The sequence below is a fragment of the Lacerta agilis genome, chromosome 5 (genome assembly GCF_009819535.1).
Source record: "Lacerta agilis isolate rLacAgi1 chromosome 5, rLacAgi1.pri, whole genome shotgun sequence".
NCBI lineage: Eukaryota > Metazoa > Chordata > Lepidosauria > Squamata > Lacertidae > Lacerta > Lacerta agilis.
In genome coordinates this window covers 16,378,777-16,401,048 of record NC_046316.1, presented here as the reverse complement: position 1 = coordinate 16,401,048, position 22,272 = coordinate 16,378,777, and the positions used below count along the sequence as shown (strand labels likewise).

General features: G+C 41.1%; 1 protein-coding gene across 9 annotated transcripts in view; it reads right to left on the bottom strand.

Annotated features, from left to right (window-relative positions):
• Positions 1–22,272, bottom strand: part of ZMIZ1 (zinc finger MIZ-type containing 1) — a 282,517-nt gene that overhangs the window by 230,552 nt on the left and 29,693 nt on the right. For all 9 annotated transcript variants that reach the window (XM_033148712.1, XM_033148716.1, XM_033148715.1 and 6 more), the window contains exon 2: positions 12,263–12,369. The gene's annotated coding sequence lies outside the window, so the exon portion shown is untranslated. The remainder of the gene's footprint in view (positions 1–12,262; positions 12,370–22,272) is intronic.

Here is a 22,272-nt window from a genome sequence, read left to right as displayed (position 1 = left end):
CTACCGGGATTGTGGTGGGAGCCAATTTCTTCAGGAGCCAAACCATTCGACAACCAAGGTACCAGTGCATAGCACTACAGTATTTTAAAATGCTTACTCGGAGAACAAGATTTTAATATTTGTTGGAAGCCACCCAGAGTGGCTTGGGGCACCTAGCCAGATGGGCGGGGTACAAATAAAATAAAATAATAATAATAATAAGAAGAAGCATCATTCACTAAGCACACTCCATATACAATACTCAGAGTCTCACATGCATATAGGGCTGCCACCAGAGAGCTGTTTCCTCTTCCACAGACACAGAGGAGAGTCTGCATGCAAGAGTGGGCCTCTGAATTTTCTCAAAGGCTTCATAGACCCAAACATAGCAGGGTAACATGCCACCAAAGATCAGTCTGATTTTCCATTCAGCCTAGAATTGTATTAGTGAAAGGCCCCATCTACTCCCCAGCTTTAGGCACAGAATAGATTGAGGCAGAGGGCCTTCTCGGTAGTGGCACCCACCCTGTGGAACACCCTCCCATCAGATGTTAAGGAGATGAGTAATTATATAACATTTAGGAAACATCTGGAGGCAGCCCTGTATAGGGAAGCTTTTTAAGGTTTAAGGTTTTTATCTGTTTTTATGTATGCTGGAAGCCGCCCAGGGTGGCTGGGGCAACCCTGTCAGTCGGGTGGGGTACAAATAAATTGTTGTTGTTGTTGTTGTTGTTGTTGTTGTTGTTGTTGTTGTTGTTGTTGTTGTTGTTGTTTCTAATATTTCTAATGCTGTGCAGATCTATCTATCTTGCTCAAACGTATTGCCCTCCCATGGTGCACCCCACATTCATCTTTAAAGAAAACTCATCCACCACTGCCCCTCCCTATCCCAATAACCAGATACTACCACTTGTAGCAAAGAGACAAAAATAGCAATGTGACAAACGGCCAAATGCACACTGTGACACGTGCAGGTTTCTAAATAGCATCGTTCATGGTGTCCATGTGTGCTAATGACATTCCTTCTGCTTGACCCCCCCCCCCTTTTAAAAAAAACAAAAACCCACAGCTTCCCTCTTAAGGGAGGGGAGTGGCAGAAAAAGAAGGGGAAGTAACTTCACTTGCTTGGAAACCATTCAGCAAAGAAAATATTGGTTCTGTTTCAGCACTTCACCAACCTCTCTTTTTCTCGAGGCATAAAGGACTAACTGCCCCAAGAATGTGACAGGGTTTGTTCTTTCCTTAGGGCGAGAAATTTTCTGTTGCAGCCAAAGAACCTTAAAAATGTGGCAGTAGGTTCAAGAGCAAGAGGGCTTTTTGCAGGTGTCTTTTTAAAAGTTTGCCTATGAAGCCAGCTTGTAAATCGCCACTTGTACTTGATTGCCTGTGGCAACAATGAATGGCCTTTAGGTAACCAGTCAAGGAAGCTTTACAATAATTGGTTCCTTTTTTTTCCTTTTAGGCCACAAATTACAAACATACAGATGCTCCAGTAGGCAGGATAATACATTTTTTGCAGGTTCATAAATGTTGCAGAGATTTATTTGCAAGGCTACTGTGAAGTGTTGGCTACTGCGCCTTTCTTCTTGTTTGCAATATAATAAATGCAGTTGTATAATGTTTTCCCCACTTCTCCACTGCATGTTTACTTTCACAGTTCATGTGATTAAAATGGAACAGTGTTGTTGTTGTTGGTTTTTTTTTTTTTTTTTTTTTAAAAACAACACCTTAATGACTTAAAAGAGGCTTTTGGTTGCAGAACTCCAATAATGGTTAGAATCATAGAATCATAGAGTTGGAAGAGACTACAAGGGCCATCCAGTCCAACCCCCTGCCAAGGAGGAAACACCATCAAAGCATTCCTGACAGATGGCTGTCAAGCCTCTGCTTAAAGACCTCCAAAGAAGGAGACTCCACCACTCTCCTTGGTAGCAAATTAATTTTATCCCATTATTTTCTTTTCTGGTTAATTATGTTTATTGGCCAGTGCTGGTGCAGACATACTGCAGCCAAACCTGTTAACCATGGTTAAGAACAGTGCTGTTTTTCTAGAAAAATAGCTTCCAGAACTCACCATGAACATCTCTCTTGTTCTCTTACAATGGCAATGGCGCCCACCTGAGAAGAGCCAGAACTGAGTTGTGGAAAGTTCTAGCCCCCCAAAAAGCCCTGGTTAAGAGATTGAAAAGCAGGCTGCAGGCTCCCACAGCCCTTCTCCCAAGACCCTGGCTCACACATGAGCTCCCTCTTTCAGCCCTAATTGTGGTTAGGGCTGCCATATGTTCGGACATAGCTGGGATTCGACCCTTGCTGAAACATCTGGGAAAATCCAGACGTATGGCAAACCTAATCCTGGTTAATGATTATGCTGGCACCAATTTTCAGCAACAGGCAGTAGTAACTCAGAGTTACTAGAAATTAGAATTTGAAACCCCCTTTAGATTTTAGTTGAACATGAAACCTGGCGTGAATTCTTCTCCTCTCCTCTTCTTCCTGGTTAAATCCATCTCTCGTCGTCCCCCCCATCATATTTAGACTGCAAGCTCTTTGAAGCTACAACTTGTCCTTTGCTTATGTGACTTTGAAAAACACTGCCTATGTTGGCGATGTTGTATTAATCACAGACAATAATATGTGCATTTATTCTATGTATGTGCATAAAGGTATTTACAGAGCAGTGGCATGGCAGGAAAAAATAAAAGGACAGGTCCCTCTCAGGTCACTGGGTATGTTCTCCAGCCTGAGCTGCCTTGAGAAAAAAACAAACCTGAAGCAACAGAACAGAATTCCTCTTGCTTACTGTAACATCAAGCGCAAGTTCTCAGCGTCTATAAATATCTGCCAGAAGGACTTTTGTTCTCCAACAGCTTAAGGAAAAATCCAGCTGACAAAGCTAACGATCCAAATAACACACCATTTATTTTAGGGTGTATGCACAAGATCACACCCTTTTTATTCTGTATTAATTAATATCGAACTATGAGTACACCCCCTGCTTCTGTACAGATGATCAACGATGGAGATTAAAAGACACCATTCCACATGTAAGCATAAAAGAAAGGCTAGAAGAATCCCACTGTTTTAAAGGCTTCAATTAAGTCTTAAAAAGAAGAATTCAGCTGAGTTGTGGATTACCTAATTTGTGTGAACTCTAAAATAATTACAAGTTTAGACAACAGGTTTTGCCTGATAATAGATAGGCTAGATAACGGGTTTTTGTTTTGGTTTTTTCTATCAACCAGTTACATGTTCTGAGCCAGCATGAAAGAAACTATGCAATGCAATGAACTGTGTTGGCCATTTCCCTGAATCTCCCCAATTTAAGTATTTTTGCAGTAAATTAAATGGCAGCTCAGTTATGACCAAGGACATTCATGTACCATTTCACTGCAAACAAGAGCACATGACTAGTACTCGTGGCTAAGTCTTTTTTGCAAACCATTCAGTACACCATCACAAGATCTCAGCTCCCTTGATCATTCATTACAGCTATTACTTTCACTACAGCACAGTTTGTCCTTTTACTTTATTATTGCACTATTTTAGAATTTAGCCATCATACCCTACATGTAACAATCACAAACAATCATTTATAAAGATGTGGAAAGGAGGTCTTTGTACACTAGATCGCAGTTAGGTTATCAGATTTTGTGAGTGTGTGCCAAACCTCAGCTCTATGACAAAGATGGTAAAAGATTTTCCATAGGGCAATCATTTCCCCGGGCCTCCAGACTACCGTATTTTTCACTCCGTAAGACGCACCTGAACATAAGACGCACCTAGTTTTTAGAGGAGGAAAAGGGGGAAAGCCCCATTTTTTGAGGATCAGCTCAAAGTTGTGCAGCTTCTTTTGCAAAGGGAAAAGCCTCATTTGGGGGATCAGCTCACAGTTGTGCAGCTTCTTTTGCAAAGAGGACAAGCCCCATTTTTATGGGGTTCAACTCACAGTTCTGCAGCTTCTTTAGGAAAGGAAAGGAAGCCATTTCTACAGTTTCCAGACAGATAATCTCATCAGCTGGGGAATGTCGCTGGGGAAACAAACAGCCTCCATCTGCAGAACATTCAACAATGGAGGCCTGGGCAAGGGGGCGGAGCTGGGAAGGGAGCCAGCGATCGACCACAAGACACACAGACATTTCCCCTTACTTTTTAGGAGGAAAAAAGTGCATGTTATGGAGTGAAAAATATGGTACTTCTTGCTGATACACGATCCATTGTTGCATTAGCCATGACTTCAGCCTAGAACCTCCTGCCCTGTGTGCTGGTTCCTCCTTTAGGAAGAAATTCACAGCTACAGAACAGGACTATCAAAGAACAGAACTATCCTCTTCAGATAGCATCATGGCTTCACCCCCAGACAGCTTATTGATTCTCCTGACTAGACCTAGCAATAAATAATTCCACATCAGGCCTGGGCAACAGTTCTGGTTTAGATCTTGCTGATCTGGTTTATTACCCTTTGCATCCACCTCTTGACTGATACTTTCTTGCATCCTGTTCTCTTCAGACGGAATCCTGGCAAAGAGTGAGTTGGGTTTGGGCAGCTCCTTTCTGAAAATACCTCCTTGAATCTCAAGCTATCAGCTCATCCAGCTCCCCAGCAATTATGACTCCTGATCCTGCAGATATTCATATCTGCCTGCCACCCAGTGTCAACTATCCACTCTTAAAATGATGGTCCTGATCCGTTCCTTTTCTTATGCAATTATACATGTCTACCTTGAACTTTTACAAAAGCTCCTTTTCAAATTCTTGTTGAGGTTTATAGATCAGGTTTTTCCCCCTATAACTGGGTGCAGCTCACATCCCCAGATTGTTCAGCCTTTGCCACCTACTCTGTTCTTGACCTTTCCAGTTCAGCTTTTGGTGCCCTCCTTCTCTTTCCTTTACTTCTTAATAAAACTTCATATATCCCTGTTGGGTTGTACCAAGTCTCAATGGACTCCAGCATTGCTTCCAAACGTTTTGAGCTACAGAATATTGTCAGGCCTCCCAGATTTAGTCACCCATGGCTGGTCCTAGAAAAAAAATTATGTCCCAGGCATGGAGTTGCCAATTTGATCATCCTTTCAAATACTGCATTTTTAATTGCATTGGTTGACCATTTCACAATGTTGATGCACCATTTACATGTGTGGCTGATGCCTAGCATATATTTGCACACAGGACAATCACTGTTGAATAGGCACTGATACCGTAAATTTTCCTAACAATAATAATGCTGATGATGAAGTAGCAGTAGTAGGAATCTTAACACAATGCTGGCCTCGCAGGCTAGTGCTGCCAACTTAGCAAGTAAAGATGAAGTGTTTGTATATTTTTGCTCATCTATTAAACGGAACTTGAGTAGGTAGCCTGTGACAGACACTTCAGTGCCTGGAGCCCCACATCCAGCATCCTCAGCTGGTCACTTGCCGCTAAATCCAGGCTTGCCCATAAGATAGTGGCCAAGGCTACCATTTTATCACCTGCATTCATCCTCCTGATTAAAGACTGCCATCAACAAAACCAACTAACATCAGACTAAAAGACTTAACATCAACAAAACTAAAGATACAGTGCGAAGTTCCGTATCAAATGTGTTTCTTCCATTGTTTTTATTTATTTCTTGCTCGTTATTGTCATAGGAATAATGATTCCAAATTACATTTTGTGCAATTCATCATTATTAAAGCAAACCTTGCTTGAATGAAAATCAAATTAATTCATTCCTAATAGGAGTACCTCCAATTTCAGGTGAAGCCAATCAGATGAGTGGGGTAAAAAAAAAATCACCAAGCAAAGGCTTAAATACCTAATAGGAGATGAGAAATCAAATGGGAATTAATGTGGAGAAAACATAATTAAAAGAAAAACCTTGATTGAATTTAGACAGAATTGACATAACAGTGCAAATTAACTTTGTACAAAAAAGTATTCACTGAGAAAGCAATAAAAAGGCATTTCATTATTAATCTATATTCAAACAATAGAGCTGGCTTAATGTGAAACATAGGGTTTAATAGCCACAGTTTACAATGGCTGTCAGGAGTTGATGTTAACATTAGGATACCTAAAAATCAGGAAACGAATTGTTAGCAATTGTGTCATTAGAGGATTCTAGCAATGACAAACATATTTAAGAAGGATCTTGACAAGCTAGAACGTGTGCAGAGGAGGGCAACCAAGATGATCCAGGGTCTGGAAACCAAGCCTTATGAGGAACGGTTGAAGGAACTGGGTATGTTTTGTCTGGAAAAGAGGAGACTGAGAGGAGATATCATAGCCATCTTGAAATATCTAAAGGGCTGTCACATGGAGAAAGCTTGTTTTCTCCTGCTCTGGAGGGCTGCTGCAACAAACAGCTGTACAAGTCTTTGGGAGGCAGATATGCAAGAGGGCATCAGAGGAGGGAAGGAAGGAAAGAGGGATAGAGGCCAGTGTTGCCCGTGGCACCCCTGACCATCATTCAAGGCCCCCCAGTGTGCTATCTGGCGCTCCTAGCCTTCCCCAAACTGTTACAGTAGATACTGTGGATTTCAGCAACCTCCATCAGTTCCACCTGGTGGGTCTATTTTAACTGGCAGTGGCTCTCCAACATCTTAGGCAGAGGACTTTCCCAGCTCTGCCATTCAAGATCCCTTAACTGGAGAAGCTAACAAAAGTTCAAGCATTAAAGGTTTGCACTATTTAAAAATAAATACCCAGAGTTTAATAATGCTTCAGGGAAACTAGTGCAGAGAGTGCTGTGTTGTTGTTTTTAAAATGCAAAATGCGTAACGGTTTCAACTTTAAACTGTTCATAGCATTGGTACTAAACTGGGGTTTCCCCAAGTTAAATATGCAAATCCTGAAGGGAAGACACACATCCTTAAACACTCAGAAGGAACATGAGCTCACGCTAACACACACACACCCTCACTGCTTTTCACTTATTGTGGTTTCTACAGGAAACACTAGAGCACCAATGATGGAAGCTGTATACTGTCAAAAATGTGAAGTGGCCGTTATGGGAGCTGTAGAAGCAAAATATTTAGAGCCAGCCTCACATCTACACAGCTTCCTCTGGGTCCATTTTGTGGGAGACTGTCCTGCTGCTGGTAGAACAGACTTCCCCATCTTATTGTCACCTTGAAGCTTCTGCTCAAGGCCAGGAGGAAAAAAGGATTTGATGCTGCAGTAGTAGGAAATTACTTGCCATGTGGAGTGTGAAGCAATTGTTTTGCAGTTGATAGAAAGGGCTGTTCTCAGATAATCAGTGTAATTGTAATGGGAGGCAAGGAAGATGGGAAGGACAACATCCAGCCTCAAGACACAGGTAAACTGCAATCTGTGTGAATTATAATTCCGTATCTACCGTATATAACATTGCATGCACACATCTACACCACATTTGGTTTAAGAATAAATCCTCAACCCAGGTATAAACTTACAGAGGGTGCTCCAGTTATGTGAAAAAGTAAATTTTTTCTCTGTTCACTGTTTTACAGATCACACAAACAGAATGGCTTCTTTTGAAGAATGAGGCATAGCATTACAAACCAAGAAAGAAACAGATAAGAAGTACAATCAACAGGCAATAGCTCTTCTGCCTGGGCACCACCCTGAGAGCAGGGAATCCCATAGCGTTCATTTGCACCTCCTCTAGTGTGGTTTTCCACAACGGGCTTGGAACTGATGTTGTCCTTAGAATCACTCTAGAGAGATGATCTCAGGAGAAGGGAATCATCGCTAGCAGTTCCAGGAAGAAGATCAACACGCCAGAGAGCATGTTGCTCTCAGTCATCTTCCTTTTATAACATGATGTATTTATACCCAAGAGAGCTCTGCTCACATGCGGCAACACTCTGGGTCAGGCAGCAGCCTCTGTCTCCAGTCAGTTTAAATGCTAAGGCAGAGAGAAATGATACAAAGCCAAGATCCTCCTGACACATACGGCAGCTCTCTTTTATAAACAGAAAGGTCATGCAAGAACATAGAATGATTTGAGGTTCACATACAGCAAAGATGACTGAATACTTTTTAACAGTGTTGCTCCAGTCAGCTAACACATTTATATGCTAATTCGCAAGTGGGCTGTCCTCTCCTGGGCTTCTTTGGGATGAAGGGTGGGATAGACATTTAATAAATAATAAAAAGAACAATAGCTGCACTAGTAAAGGAGCTATACAAGTAGCTGCTACATTCAAAATAACAAGGCCAACTAGGGCTACCAACAGATGGATACACAGACTCTTTGCTTTCAAAAAAAAAGTAAATCAAACATTTCTAATGGAAGTTATGAAACAAAATGTGGAGACAACTAGGCTTCAGCCAGCAGCACCATTGCTAAGGACACTTGACCACTGCTGCTAAGCGATCTGAGAAAGGAATGTTGAGAGGAGGGAGGGCCCTTCTAGAGCAGGAGGAAAAACACCAGAAACTGCTTGTTGCTGCTAGCTGAACAGTGGATGGTGGAAGATACTGGGGCATGTTTGTTAAAGCACTTTCCTCATTCCTACATTATTTCATTCACACACACCCCAAATGCCCTTCCTTTACAGAATAAAACACAACTGGCTGGCTTTGTACATTTTACTTGGAAGTAACTCCCTTGAAATAAAATAAATGAAGTTTCCTTCCTACCAAGAAAAAATATTGATGTTGCAGCACTCACCCCCTGACTTTCCATGTCTCTCACATAGCCACTACCAGTCTGTCATCACAGGGCTGCTATTTGTTAATATGCAGTCACAATAAAATAAAAATATGTACAACTTTTAAAAGACATCTGAAGGCAGCCTTGTATAGGGAAGTTTTTAATGTTTAATTATGTTTAATTATGTTTTTGTATATGCTGGAACCCGCCCAGAGTGGCTGGGGCTACCCAGTCAGATAGGTGGGGTGCAATTTTTTAAATAGCGGGAGTTTATGTGCAGTATCCACATAATGTGTGCTGATCCCTGGAAATCCTGTTAGACTAGAGGTCAGCAACTGGCAATCTTTGAGCCATATCTGGCTCCCTGAGATACTGCCTAGTCTACCTGTTGCCAATCCAAAGATGAAAACAGGATGTGGAAGCAGTACAGATGTGGCAAGCCCCTTTGGGAGTTGGAATCAAGCCTCCTTTCCCTTCACTATTCATATCCTTCCAAAAGTGGCCCTGCATCTCTCTCCCTGGAGTCTTTCAAATAAAACATTTGAAAGGGATGTAGTGCATCCCATCCAATTACTCAACTTGTCAAAGCATCTCCTGACATGTCCAGCTTGCTGTTCTACAAGTTGATGTTATTGCTTTTGCTCTCTCATGCATCCTGGTAAAAGCCCTAGCCCCTTTCTTCATGGCAGCTCCTTACAGAACTCAAGATTCTTTGTACTGTTCTTAAAATATGGTATATTTTTTAGTCTATTTAGAAATGTGCACATTTACTCCAAGTGGCTAAGCACTGTTCCTTCCTCCTGCAAAAAAAATGTGATCTTTATCTTCCTTAAAGCACAGATTCTGCATGGAAATTATGTGAGCTCAAGAGTCCTGAGAGTGTAATTGCTCACAACAAATGAACAGCTAAAAATCCAGGCAACCTAAACAAATAACATGAAATATTTGCTTTACTAAATATCAACATATTAATAAGCAAGCACGCAATCTGTTATGGGCTGTGAGGAATTTCTCCTCTTTGCTGAGGCTGAGAGAGAAAGAAAGACAAACTACCCGACAAAATTATGTTTGGGAAATTCTTATCTAGAAAAAATATACATGTTCAGATTGTACTGCTAGAAGGACAGTCACCTGTGACCATTTGTGAGGTGGCCTTTAAAAAACTGTATCTTTGTGGTGGGAAAGGCTGTCAAAACAAAAACATTAAAGGGATGGTAACTGCTGATAACGTGCAAGTACCTTCTTATATCCAAGGGGGTTCTAATCCGAAGCTATATCCCAAGATGAAATAGACGGTTAAGGACCCTTAATTGTTCTGAACCTCTTTATTCAATTAAATAAGATTCTGGTGCTACTTCAATTAATTGTTGTATGAATCAGCAAAAAAAGTTTCAAGCATTAATTGGTAGTTCAATCAACCAAAGTTTCAGTTGATTAATCATTGGGGGTCATTTTTAATCTGTGGGACCAAGAGTTAAGGGCATTATTTTATGACTATTTTACTTCTACTGTTACAGGAAATTGAACTGAAAATACTAGGGGCCTTTCCATCTAACCATTTGTGGTTGCTTTTTTTGTTTAAACTGCATGCTCATATCTTCAGCTTCTGAAAAAATAGCAATATGCAAATATCAGTAAATTTTAATGGATGAATGTATGCATTAATCAGATAAAGAGGAAACAATTATTCAACTAAAATTGTTTAATTGGATGACTGCCCTAATAAATGCACAGAAGATTGTGGCAAATATAGGGTTATGTAACACCAATGAGCACCATTTCAGCCACACAAAATACACTATGCTGTAGCATAACTTTTGTTCATTTTACAAATTGTTAGAAATTCAAAAAAAAAAAAGGCATCGTTTATGTCATGTGGATTCTGCATCAGCACAAAGCTGGTACAAAGCTCCTATTGCAACAGATGGACCTGTCACATCAGCTGATTCTTAATTCCAACAGATCCATGATTTAAACTCATTGGTGGGTGCTTTAAGGACACCTATCTTCATAATTAATATAAAAAGTACTCAAAATGTGCCATACAAGCTACTCTTGGGATTAGAAATATTGCCGCAACATGGCTTTGCTGAAATATGGGGGGGAGGCTATGCTTAAGTACTGGTACATCAATTGTTGTGCTACAAATCAGTAGCTACATGGGCAAAGCATCACTACCCACAAGGGCATGCATCAGGTGAACACACTTGGAAATGCAGTGACAACCTACATATAGACTGCAAATAACTAATTTAAATTGTGAGTGGGGGGAGGGAAGAAGGGAGTTTTAAAAACTCAGTGAATTTCACAAGATGAAGACTCAGGACTATGGGCAAGGGAATGATTTTGTGGCTCACCCCCTCCACCAGTGCACCCCAACACATTTTTTGGGGGGGACCAGCACCATCCCCCTAGAGACATCTGGCCTAATGATTACTCCAGGAGACAAGAAGCTAGAGAGGGTATGTGGGCAATTGCTTAGCAGCCACCCTCTTCTGCTTCAAGGTAACCTAGGCCATCTATTTATCTCCCTACTGCCTCTAACAGCCATCTGTGTGCTGCTATCCAGTCCTCTCCACCCAAGCATGAAGATGACTTAATACTAAACCACAGGAGCCAGCATTTCCTTACCCTTCAGTGGCTCATTCCTGAAAGTTATCACACAGCTCCAAACAAAGGAGTGATGACGACAAGAAGTCAGCTTCCACAGAAGTTGATATTGAAAAGGAGTGTTCTGTTCCTAGCAAAATTAGCCCTTTTAAGATTCTTCACCAATGAACTTCATTCTACTGACTCCCTTTTTCTATCCCCTCTTTCACACAAGGGCTACAAATCTATCCTTTGTCTTCATTAGGAAGCAGACAGATGTTCAACTACACTAGCCATGTTGAAGAAAGACACAGGATAAAGAGACAGAATTGCCTTTCATGGTTAGACCAAGGTTCACTTCCAGTTTGTGGCAAACCACTGTTTGCCATTTTGCCTCAACACAGCAAAGTGTTTTGATATCAAACCAGGATCTCAAAACAGATTTGGGACCCTGACTTGTAGAAAATTTACTTCATACATGAAGCAAGGGGGGAAAGTGAGAGTGAACAAACACCAGGGCTCATCGGCACTAGTTCTCATGGTGATTTTTATTCCAAACATCCAACACTCAAGCATGCATCACTTCCAAACATGCAAGTTGCATTCAGCTGTCATAGTTAATAACCATGGCTGGCTGCAGATGACACTGAGACCATGCATTTCCTGAGATTCCAAGACCAGTAAAGGGCCCTCTGCCCTATTTTTACTTTGCATGGTGCAACCAAGCGGGTTGGAAGCAAAAGAGAGAATTCAACTCAAGTTCCCTGCTTCTTACCAGTTAAGGAAACCCATGGTGGGTGCCTTTGTCTTAAGACCACCAAAGTCCTAGCACTGCCTAAAAGCTGCAGATAGACCTACTCTCCATTAATCTGCCTAATTCTTATACTTTCAAACAAAATTTGGAAGGTCAAAAATTTTAATCAAACACCACCAACAGTTGCTACAACCATATTTCTGTAAAATAGACCCTACCTGTCACAATGAAAATAAACTCTCATAATCCACAGAGGGCAACATAATACAGACACCTCCAAATTCTGAATGGTCAGTTTTTCATAGTACAAGTGGAAATTTTACCTTTAGGTGGTTCAGCATTTAGGAACAAAAACTGCTGGTCTGATTAATCTCTCACTCAATACCAGTGGTAAGATGTGCAACTTGATGGCAAACTCCCCAGGCTTGTTCTGCAAGGAGAAAAGCAGAACAAAATTTCTGATAAATTATCACATTTGTACCATGCCCTCCCACTCAAGGAGATGAGAAGAGTGTTTTAGTCTCCCAATAGACTTGGGAGGTAGCTTAGGCAGAGACAGTGATTTGCCCAAACCCAAGAGGGAGTGATTCATTCAGTGAACCTTGCAGCCAAGTAGAACTTTGAACCTCCTGGAAACATTGAAACAGAGCCCTCTAGCTATAACACACTGGCTGAAAGTTCTTCTCTGCTCAGTGGCAGAAGTATAGAATGCTTCTCAGAAGGATTTGGCAGAGACTCTCCTCTCCCCATGTGCCCAACCCAAACCTGCTCCAAAGAGTTGGAGGATCCCCCATAATAGATTTAAGGGGTGTGTGGGAAGACGAAATTTATTTGTGTGGCCAAAAGTCCTTGCACTAGCAGAAACACATTGCTGAACACCGCTCAGGGCTTTTGCACCTCCACCAGCTCTTATGATACCTGTTTAGCAGTTGAGCACCTGCTGGTTTCTAAGCATCACATCAGCAGTAAAGCAGCTCACCAATGCAGAACCACTGCGCTACCTTCTTATTTAACTGATGTAGTATTTGATTTAAATAAAAAACTCCAGTGTCTGACAGAAGGCCTAAATCAAACTGACAACGCACAAATGGAATTTCTCATCTTTGGGCATATGTCTAGATTTGCTTTAAGAAAGAAAACATTCTAGAGGAAACAAAACTAGTAGAAGCTAGTTGAGAATACCTAAGTTCCTCCCATTCAAGGTGATGAAATTATCAGAGCTGCAAACTTTAATCAGTACAGTGGTACCTCTGGTTAAGAACTTAATTCGTTCTGGAGGTCTGTTCTTAACCTGCAACTGTTCTTAACCTGAAGTACCACTTTAGGGAATGGGGCCTCCCGCACGATTTCTGTTCTCATCCTGAAGCAAAGTTCTTAACCCGAGGTACTATTTCTGGGTTAGCGGAGTCTGTAACCTGAAGCATCTGTAACCTGAAGCATCCGTAACCCGAGATACCACTGTAGATTAATTGGTTAAATGGCAGCGACATGTAGGTGGGTGGCACAATCAGTATGGCACAATTTGTTGCTGATTTTACACTATGTTGCTGCTGGGGATATACTGTAACTGTAATATATAGTGAAAAAAGAAATGTTAAATCTAACCCTTCTTTAGAGGAAAGGGTAAGTGGCAGATTTTATTCACTTGCAACTATGTTAACACTTCCTTCAGTGTCTCAAAAAGGCAGCCGCATCAAAGATTTGGGTTAGAGGCTCATTTAAATTTAATCAATCAGTTCAAAAGGTCATGATTACTCAACTAAAATTCATAAATTGGTTGACTATATCTTAGTTTGGGGTGTGCATCTGCACAATGCAAATGCTAAGGCTCAAGAATTTGTATGCACTTGCATTCTGAAAGAATTAAATACAGTAGAATCTAGGAGGTATGAATGTCGTTCCTAATACAATTCTGCCACTTCCATACTTCTCTTGCCTTTGAATGCTAAAATATTCTCCTGCCAACTCTCAGCATAGCTGCCTTTCCATCAAACAGTCAGAAATGTTCAGGGGCTGCTGATCTGTTGCCAATACTTAGGGCCAAAGAATTATGAAAAGGTGCCTTTTTAGTCAATTATCATGTTGTTATTTATATCACAGAGCAATGCAGGAGACTTTTTGCATGCTAACACCTTCATTTACAGTTATGGATAGATTTTGGCAGCATTGTGGCTTTACAAACTTTCTAAGAATATCCCTTTAATTTCAAATTGAATTAATTTCAGATCAGGCTGCTTGTGCCCCTGAATGTATTTTCTACCTTTTGTTATACACGTGGGAGGAGCTGAGTGATAGAGTAGTAAAGCTTCTACTGGATACACGTGTTGCAACATACCAGAGCTTTCTATTCCTTTGCTGCTATTGCAGCCATTCAGCACATTGACCATGTTCAGAGGGCCAAATACTAGCTTAATTAGTGAGGCTATCAACAAATCTGTATATTCACATGTAGCTCTTTCATTCCTGCTTCACTGCTATTTTTGTGCAAACAGGAAAACAAAGAAACCATTAACCATAGTTCCCAGTTTACAGGTGACTGAAAGCTATGGTTAACTGTGACTTCTTGTTTTGTTGCCCTACTTGCATGAAGTTGCTGTATGAATATGAAGTTTGCCCTGGCTTATTAAGCCAAGATTTTATTGTGTAAACCACATCACTATGCAGCAGCAAAGAGATTTGCCAAGGAGTGTGCACTTGATGGGCAGCTATAGCCAATTCCTGGCTCTCAGATGAATGAACATCCAGATAGTTGGCAGTGACTGCTGCAGCAAAAATGAGTGTTGAGGCATCTTAAGTACTAATAATGAGCTTTCATGGGATCATTATGAAATACTTTATCAGATGCATGATGCACACATTTTCAAAAAACAGACTAGTTTCATATACACATTACATTTTCAGATTTACATGTAAAAAAATAATAATCAAAAATCAACAACACTTAGTTATACCATAAAGCAATCTGCGGTAGTTCTCAGGTGTGCATTCCCAAGTTAAAGATTGTTTTCATAGTTGAAGAAGTGAAAGTGGAGGTAGTATTAGAGAAGTGAATGTGGACCCAGGCTTAGGAAGGCATGCATGCTTTTAGCATGGAACAAAGAGATGGGGAGAGGTCCATGGGACTGGGAACTAAGTTTCATATATTAACAAGCAATAACTGATAAAAGTCTTTGGCTCCTGGTAGTAGTAGTGGTAGTTACAATGTTTGAAAAATCAACACTTCATTTATAAGGTTGGAACCAGTTAACTGTAGCAAGGTAGATCTCTGACTCAATCACATGATTTAAATTGTTTTATTGAATTTGGTTTCCTTTTCTGCTTTCCTAATTTTTCCAAACCACTTAATTTCTCTAATAATAATAATAATAGTAATAATAATAATAATCCAGCACACTATTCCATTACATGGGATACAAGCTTGCATTTTATGGAAATGGTTCCCTCCAAGTGAAGTTCAACAAAGCTTCCTTGTATATTAAAAAACCAATCTCTTCTAAAGTTCTTTTTATTTTCTTCTTTATTTTTTCTTTCAGAAAGCATGGAAGGGAGATAGCCTGCAAAAAGGCGACTACATTTTTGCAGGACTAGATTGACTTTCCAACAGTGTGATTAGACCAGGAGAGCACAGCTGCAACTTATAAATGCCCAGGCAGGCAAACATGAGTGGCGTCTCATCTAGCCTGCCAAAATTCCAAGCAATTAGAACAAATAACACTTTCAGCTCTTCTGCAAGTTACCGAGATGGAGAATAAACACCACCAGTGGAGGAGAACGGTCGGGTGGGGAAAAGACTTCTTGTTTCATAAGGGTTACTGGGGGGGGGGGAGTTATTTTTAATTTTTCCATCAGAACAACCAACCACTTGCTTGCTCACTCCAAATCGTGGCAGTCTCCATGTCTCCAGAAAAAAAGGAGTTTGTTTCTTCCTCCATCTTACTCCCAGTTGGCCAGAATCTTACCTTCTTTCTGATATTGTTACTACGTGGAAGAGATATCTAAAATGTGGGTTTTGAACTGGAGTACAGTACCAAAAATCCTTAACAGAGACACTTGGATATTGCTTTCTTGTCCAACACTGGCCCAACTGGACTTGAAAGCAGGGAAGGGGCAAGATTTTTAATCTTCCTCTCTTCTCTTCTAGCAAGCCTAATGGCATTCTGCAGACATCCTGCCCAATTTCTTCAGCAGGCGCTACCCAATTTATGTGAAGTGTTGACACCACAAGGTCAAATGGAGTAGGTGGCATTGGGTCCCCCCCCAATTGCTCTTACAGTTCAATGCTATCCTTCCCTCCCAAAGTTGCATTTGCAGTATGGAAAAAGTGGGGGGAGGGGGAGTTTGCACATGGATGGTAACTCAGTTTGTATCATTACGAAAAGGCTAAATCTGGAGTGGAGTCCCTAAGTCCAGGCATGTTCAAAGTCTGCTTTGAGGGCCTAACTTGGCCCGCCGGTCGGTTTAATTCGGCCCCTAAGAAAAGCTCAACAACTTCAATCCTTAAAAAGAAAAGGTCAACAACTTTGGTTGGCCCTTTGGTCGGCTCTCATGGCCCTCCACTTCATCAAATTTGGCGCTCTTTGAAAAAACTTTAGACACCACTGTCAAAGATGGTTGAGTGGTGCCTTGCACTCCTCCTTCTGGCAACTCTGAAGCCAAGCATCACACACATCCAAATTCTTATCTGGCTCAGATTAAAATCTGATCCACACATTCAATACCACCCCCAATAAACAACCTTTCCCTTTCCCTTCCTTTAAATACCCCACATACCCCAAGAGCTGGGGCAGCATTCCAGCACCAGGGGAGTGAGAGGAGGGGGGGTCTTTAGTTTCCTCCCTGTGCTAGGACACAGGAGCCACCCCCCTTAAAGAGAAGGGAGGGAGGGAATGGTGTCTTTCCCCTCTTACTACAGCTGCTGTCACTGGCTCAGTAAGGCAGGCTTTTAAAGAAATAGATGGGGGGGTATCATTTTTGTAGGCTGCCCAGCTAGGATGGTGGATTTGATTGTCTGAGAAATAAGCCAAGCCATTTTCTGCTTGTTTGCTTTTAAGTAGCTGAGTTTATTTTCAAGCCAACATGGTATTGGCATGGCAGGGACTTGCCCTTCTCTAAGAAACAGTCATCTTTAGGTCCAGAGGCACTGCAAGTTCTGAACAAGAAGGAAACAGGATTAGCATAGTCAGTATGGCTAGAGATTTACAGTCACATCCTAGCCATGTTTTCCCACTGATTCCAATGGGACTCAACTCTCAAATGAGTATGCATAAGACTTCAGTCTAATCCTATGCATGTTTGCCCAGTGCATCCTGTCGAGTTGAGTGGGACTCAATTCAACAGTAAATAGTACTGGTAAATATGGGAAGGGAAAGGGTAAAACAGCCAGCTGAATTGCTCAATACACTGTTACATGTGACTCTTGGGCTAACTGCAAAGCCAGTAGGAAGCCAGGCTTATGGGTGAAGATCACCCTTCAATGGTTTGCACAGCCCTCTTGGCACCAAAGTAACCAACTGTGTCATCTTCATGTTAGATCATGCAGTTACTGGGAATGAACCCCCTGTCTAATAGTGTTGGGAACATCCACTCCAACACACACACACACACACACACACACACACACACACACACGAAAGGATTTTTATATTGCAGCCTTCTCAAAATGAGCAAGTGCCAATTTCTACTCTGTTAGGACTAGTAAATTTTTATGTTTGTAATGTGTGGTTGTCAGAAAGAAAATAGCAGGCTTCTTGATGAAGAGCCCAAGGTTGGAAGTACGAAATAGCAAGGCAAGGAGTTGCTTATGGCAAAAGCCGGGTCTGTTGATTTGGTTTTAGATTATACCTCTTCAAAACCTGAAAAGATGTCTCAATAGGGAAATATCCATCATTTAGACAACAGCCTCAGACACACCACAATCTGATAACTGTCAGTGCTCCCCTACACTTCTGCCAACCTATTTCCCCATATTTTATTGTTTTATATATATACACACACAAGAGAGAGGGAGAGTCAAACAACTGACAGTTCAAAGTCACTTTCTCTGAATTAAAATTGGTATCCCACTTCACTTTTGCAATTTGAGGTCAACAAAATCAGAATTATAACCATCCTCAGAGGTACTCACTTCCTATGTTTCCCTACATGCCACACAGACATGCACTGGGGGCTGCACACCTACCTACTAAGGCTAATTTTTCAATATTACCTAGATATGTTTACAGCTATGATTCCCAACTTTAAAAATGAGGTGAGGACATCTTAGGTTGCCAGCCCAGTAGGTAGGTATCTCCTGCAAACTATATTAACATTTTAGAATGCTGACTTCAAGCTGCTGTGCTTGAAGTCTATCTGCCACTGTTACTTCATCTGTAACTTTGTTTTATAAATAAACCATATAAATAGGTTCCCTTTGATTGCTCAGAGCATGCAGCATTAAGTGCTGGGGCATAGCTTTAGGCATAATTGTACAACTGAATTCATCAGCTGCCTAATTATCATGCAGTTTGCATTTATTTCTGCCAATTAAAAAAAGGAAGAAACTATTAACAACTTTTACATAAATACTGTATTTGTTCTCTGCAAAAGACACGAGGCTAATTTGCCAGCGATTAACCGATTATCTAATTTTATAGCTGTCACTCTATAAGATGCCACTTACCCCACACCCAGTGGCAAACAATAAAAAAGATCCCCATAAGTTTTCTTTCCCCACAAACCCCTCCATTTCTGACTTCACCATGCCCTGATGAAGATGCATGGCTGCTGATCTCTTATTTCCTCCCTCCTACCCTCAGTAGAGTGATGTGATCATTTCTTCACACCATTAGTGGTGCACAAACCAAGGTTGACATGTAAAACCAGGAACTGACACCATGGTTTGAAATGTGTTTGTAAACCACAGTTTTGAGATAATCTGGTTTGTGTAGCTGCATGTTACAGGAACCTATGGTTAGCTAGAAGAACAGTGAGGAAAATCTGGAGAAAAAAGGGAAGGCATGCTCCCAATTTTTTTAAAAAAACATGGTTTGTAGGGGGTCACTTTGGGAAGCAGCACTAAGATCTGGTGCAAGCATAACGAAGTGGCTTCATTTCATCCAGTACAGTGGCACATAAGCATGGAAGAGACATGTGTGTCATAAAATCACAACCAATTGGAGTTCCAATAAACATGGGATTCCCTTCCCTTCATGCTCTTAAAGTTTACAGCTGCAAACATCAGTGGAATTTCGCTAACCCTGAAAGAATGAAGTGGACATTACTGGTTTTGTTGCAATGAGATTTTAGAGTTAAACTGGGCACAAAGTTAAGCACAGGTTTGCAACCAAAATGAGCAGTCGTGCATCCAGTTCCCCCTTCGCTCTCCAAAACACTTAGAAAGAAAGAAAAATGTGATATCATCAAACCATATGGCATGCTCTCCCTTTCTCTCAACAACCTATAATGTGAAGCTGGAGAGAAGCTGGAGAATGTGTAAGTCACCTGCCATGGTGTCACATGTTTCTCTAACTACTCATTATGGGGTGTAAATCAGGAGTTACTTTATTTTAGCAGCAACTCTGTGACTACCAGTAAGTCAATTGATTCTATTTTGCCATAACTGTAGCTGCTGTTAGACCACCAGTGTTCCCCCTCCAAACTACCACCTCCATGTTCCTGTTTAGGAATAGCAGGGAGGTATTCTATATATTCTTTAAAATATAAAATAATATGAAAAAGGAATAGGGAGGTGAGCCTGAGGTGGATGGCCATCTGTCATAGATGCTTTAGTTGAGATTCCTGCAATGCAGGGGGGGGGGGTTGAACCAGGTGACCCTTGGGGGCCCTTCCAACTATACAATTCTATTATTCTGTGAAGGAAGTGATGAAAGCCAAGGGTTGCAGGGAGGCACAAAAAATTCAAAACACAAAACAAAACCAAAGACACCCAAGTTGTCATTTTTTTTAAAAAAAGAATGCTTCAGGACCTCATAGTTGTAGAGATCCACAAAGAAAAAGACAATCTGGTGCATTATGATTTCAAACTCTCAAGGTTCCCCCCCCCCAAGTCTTCCTTAAATTCTTTCGAGAGCATGTGCTGGACATCTTTTCCCCATGTCTGAGGGCACCATTTTTGGAACACCCACCCCCACACACCCTGATGCATTGAGTGCAGCACTCTCAGCCAGTGCCAAACAATAATTACCCAAATTAAAAAGGTAGCTAGAACATGCAAATTAGCTGCAGTCTTCCCATTCATATTTTTTTAAAAAATCAGGTCCTCAATGCAGAATATGCTACATATTATGCATGTGTTTACATCTTTTTTTAAAAATAATAATAATAATAATAATGCCACCAAAGAGGCAATTTAGATCACAGATTTTAATGGGTTCAGCGAGGAAAATTAAAAAGGAGAATAGTATTATTTCTCCATTCCTCCTGGGTAACAGGAGGGCAAGTATAAAAGAAGCCAAGGCCTGCTTACCAATGGATACAAAGGACTTTACAAGCAGAAAAGCAAATAATTACTATGTTTATCTAAAAGTGTTCTAAAAGAGTAGGTATAAATCCCGCCACTTGGAATGATTTCCTGTCAACTGTAAATGAAGCAATTAAGTTTATTTCACTAAAACAAATTAATGCATATGAGGCCAAGTAAAGGACAATCTCTACTTTTGTAAATTATAAATTTGTTTAAAATTACTTAAGAATATCTTGGGGTGATGGGGTGCATTTATGTTATATCCTTGTCTCCTCATCCAGTGGCCTCATCCTACTCCACCCTTCAACACCTCTGCTTGCCTCACCTCTCTTGATTCCTGGTATGTTGTCACAGCAGGGCAGAAAGTTTTTGGCATGTCTAATTTTGGGGTGTGTGTTGGTTAGTGGTGGCGGTGCCCTTAGGATTTATAAGAATTTGAAATTAATCTGGACTTAGGTGTGTGTGTGTGTGTTTGTGTTTCTTTGTTTGAATGAGAGATAGATATATTTTACAAGTTGTACTTTATAAAGTATACGTTACCTCCTGCTCATATAGCTTGTGGCAGTCTAGGAAATAGCAGGTTTGTTCACATACGGTGTGGAGGGTGGGGGTGAAGGACAGAGTTTTAAATTAAGACAGAAAACCAATAAAGCTTCCTACCAAATTGTTTGTTTGGAGTCAATGCACCAAAGCCATGTCCAAAATAATGCTTTCCTAATTGCCATTTACAAATCAGTTGTTTTTAACGTTCAGAAACTACCTTTAAAGCACTGCAGAAATACCAGCCCTCCTCTCCCCTTGCCTTCTACCCACTGAGCACATTCAGCCTTTGATTGCCTGGTTGCTGATATCACTCTTTTGCACCAGGGCAGGCCTGGGAAGCATAATCACAGATCCGGTATCTAACACTCCCATTGATAGCTGGGTTCATTGCCAAATCTAATTTGTATGGAGCACGATATGGAGCAGATGGAGAGAAAAGGCCACCGTGTGAGGCTGCCTTTTATTCTGCCCACTAGCCTCAGCAAGAAGCAGTTCGCTGCCTCTTTACAAGGCTAATGACACTGAGGTTCTTGAGCATGGCCAATAATCCTCCATCAAGCATGCTTTGCCAGCGTTATATTTTTCGTCGGGGGTGGGGAATGCATCTTGAACACTGATCTGGTAGCTAAATATTATGTTTTAGGGTTGGGTGCAGGGGGGGGGGGTGAGGGAGGCAATGTTATATACCCTGCTTTTTTTAACAGTAGCTTTTACTATATGCTTCTGCTCTAACAGAGAGAGAGAGAGAGAGAGAGAGAGAGAGAGAGAGAGAGAGAGAGAGAGAGAGAGAAGTGCAATGGGTGCAACTAGGATAGGTGGTTATTGCATAAGAACATATGAAGATAAGCCAAAACCCCACTTAGTCTAGCATCCTGTTCTCACAGTGGGCAACCAGATGCTGTGGGAAGGGGCATAGCAAGGGGGGGCATAGGGGGTGGCCTGCCCCATTTTCCATAATGGAGGGGGTGACAAATTATCAAGGAACAATTACTGCCCTACTAGGGCGGTTCATAAAAAGCTTTTTTTTGGGGGGGGGGAATGCCTGCTCCAAAGGTCATATCTTACTATACTAGGGATTATATAGCTATATATGAAATTTCATGCATATTGGTTAATATCTTGACCCTCCTCCACCAAAATAGCTGTTTACTTGGCTGTTTTCCTATGTCGTGAAGGCTGAAATTTCAGTTCAGTGGAGCACTTACTGTTCCCAACCCTAACCCTGTGGAAAGCCATCTAAATTAGACTTTAATTTGACTTTGAGATGTTTTTAGGAGGTAATTTAATTATTGTTTGATTTTATACCAATGTTATGTATCTGATGTTAGC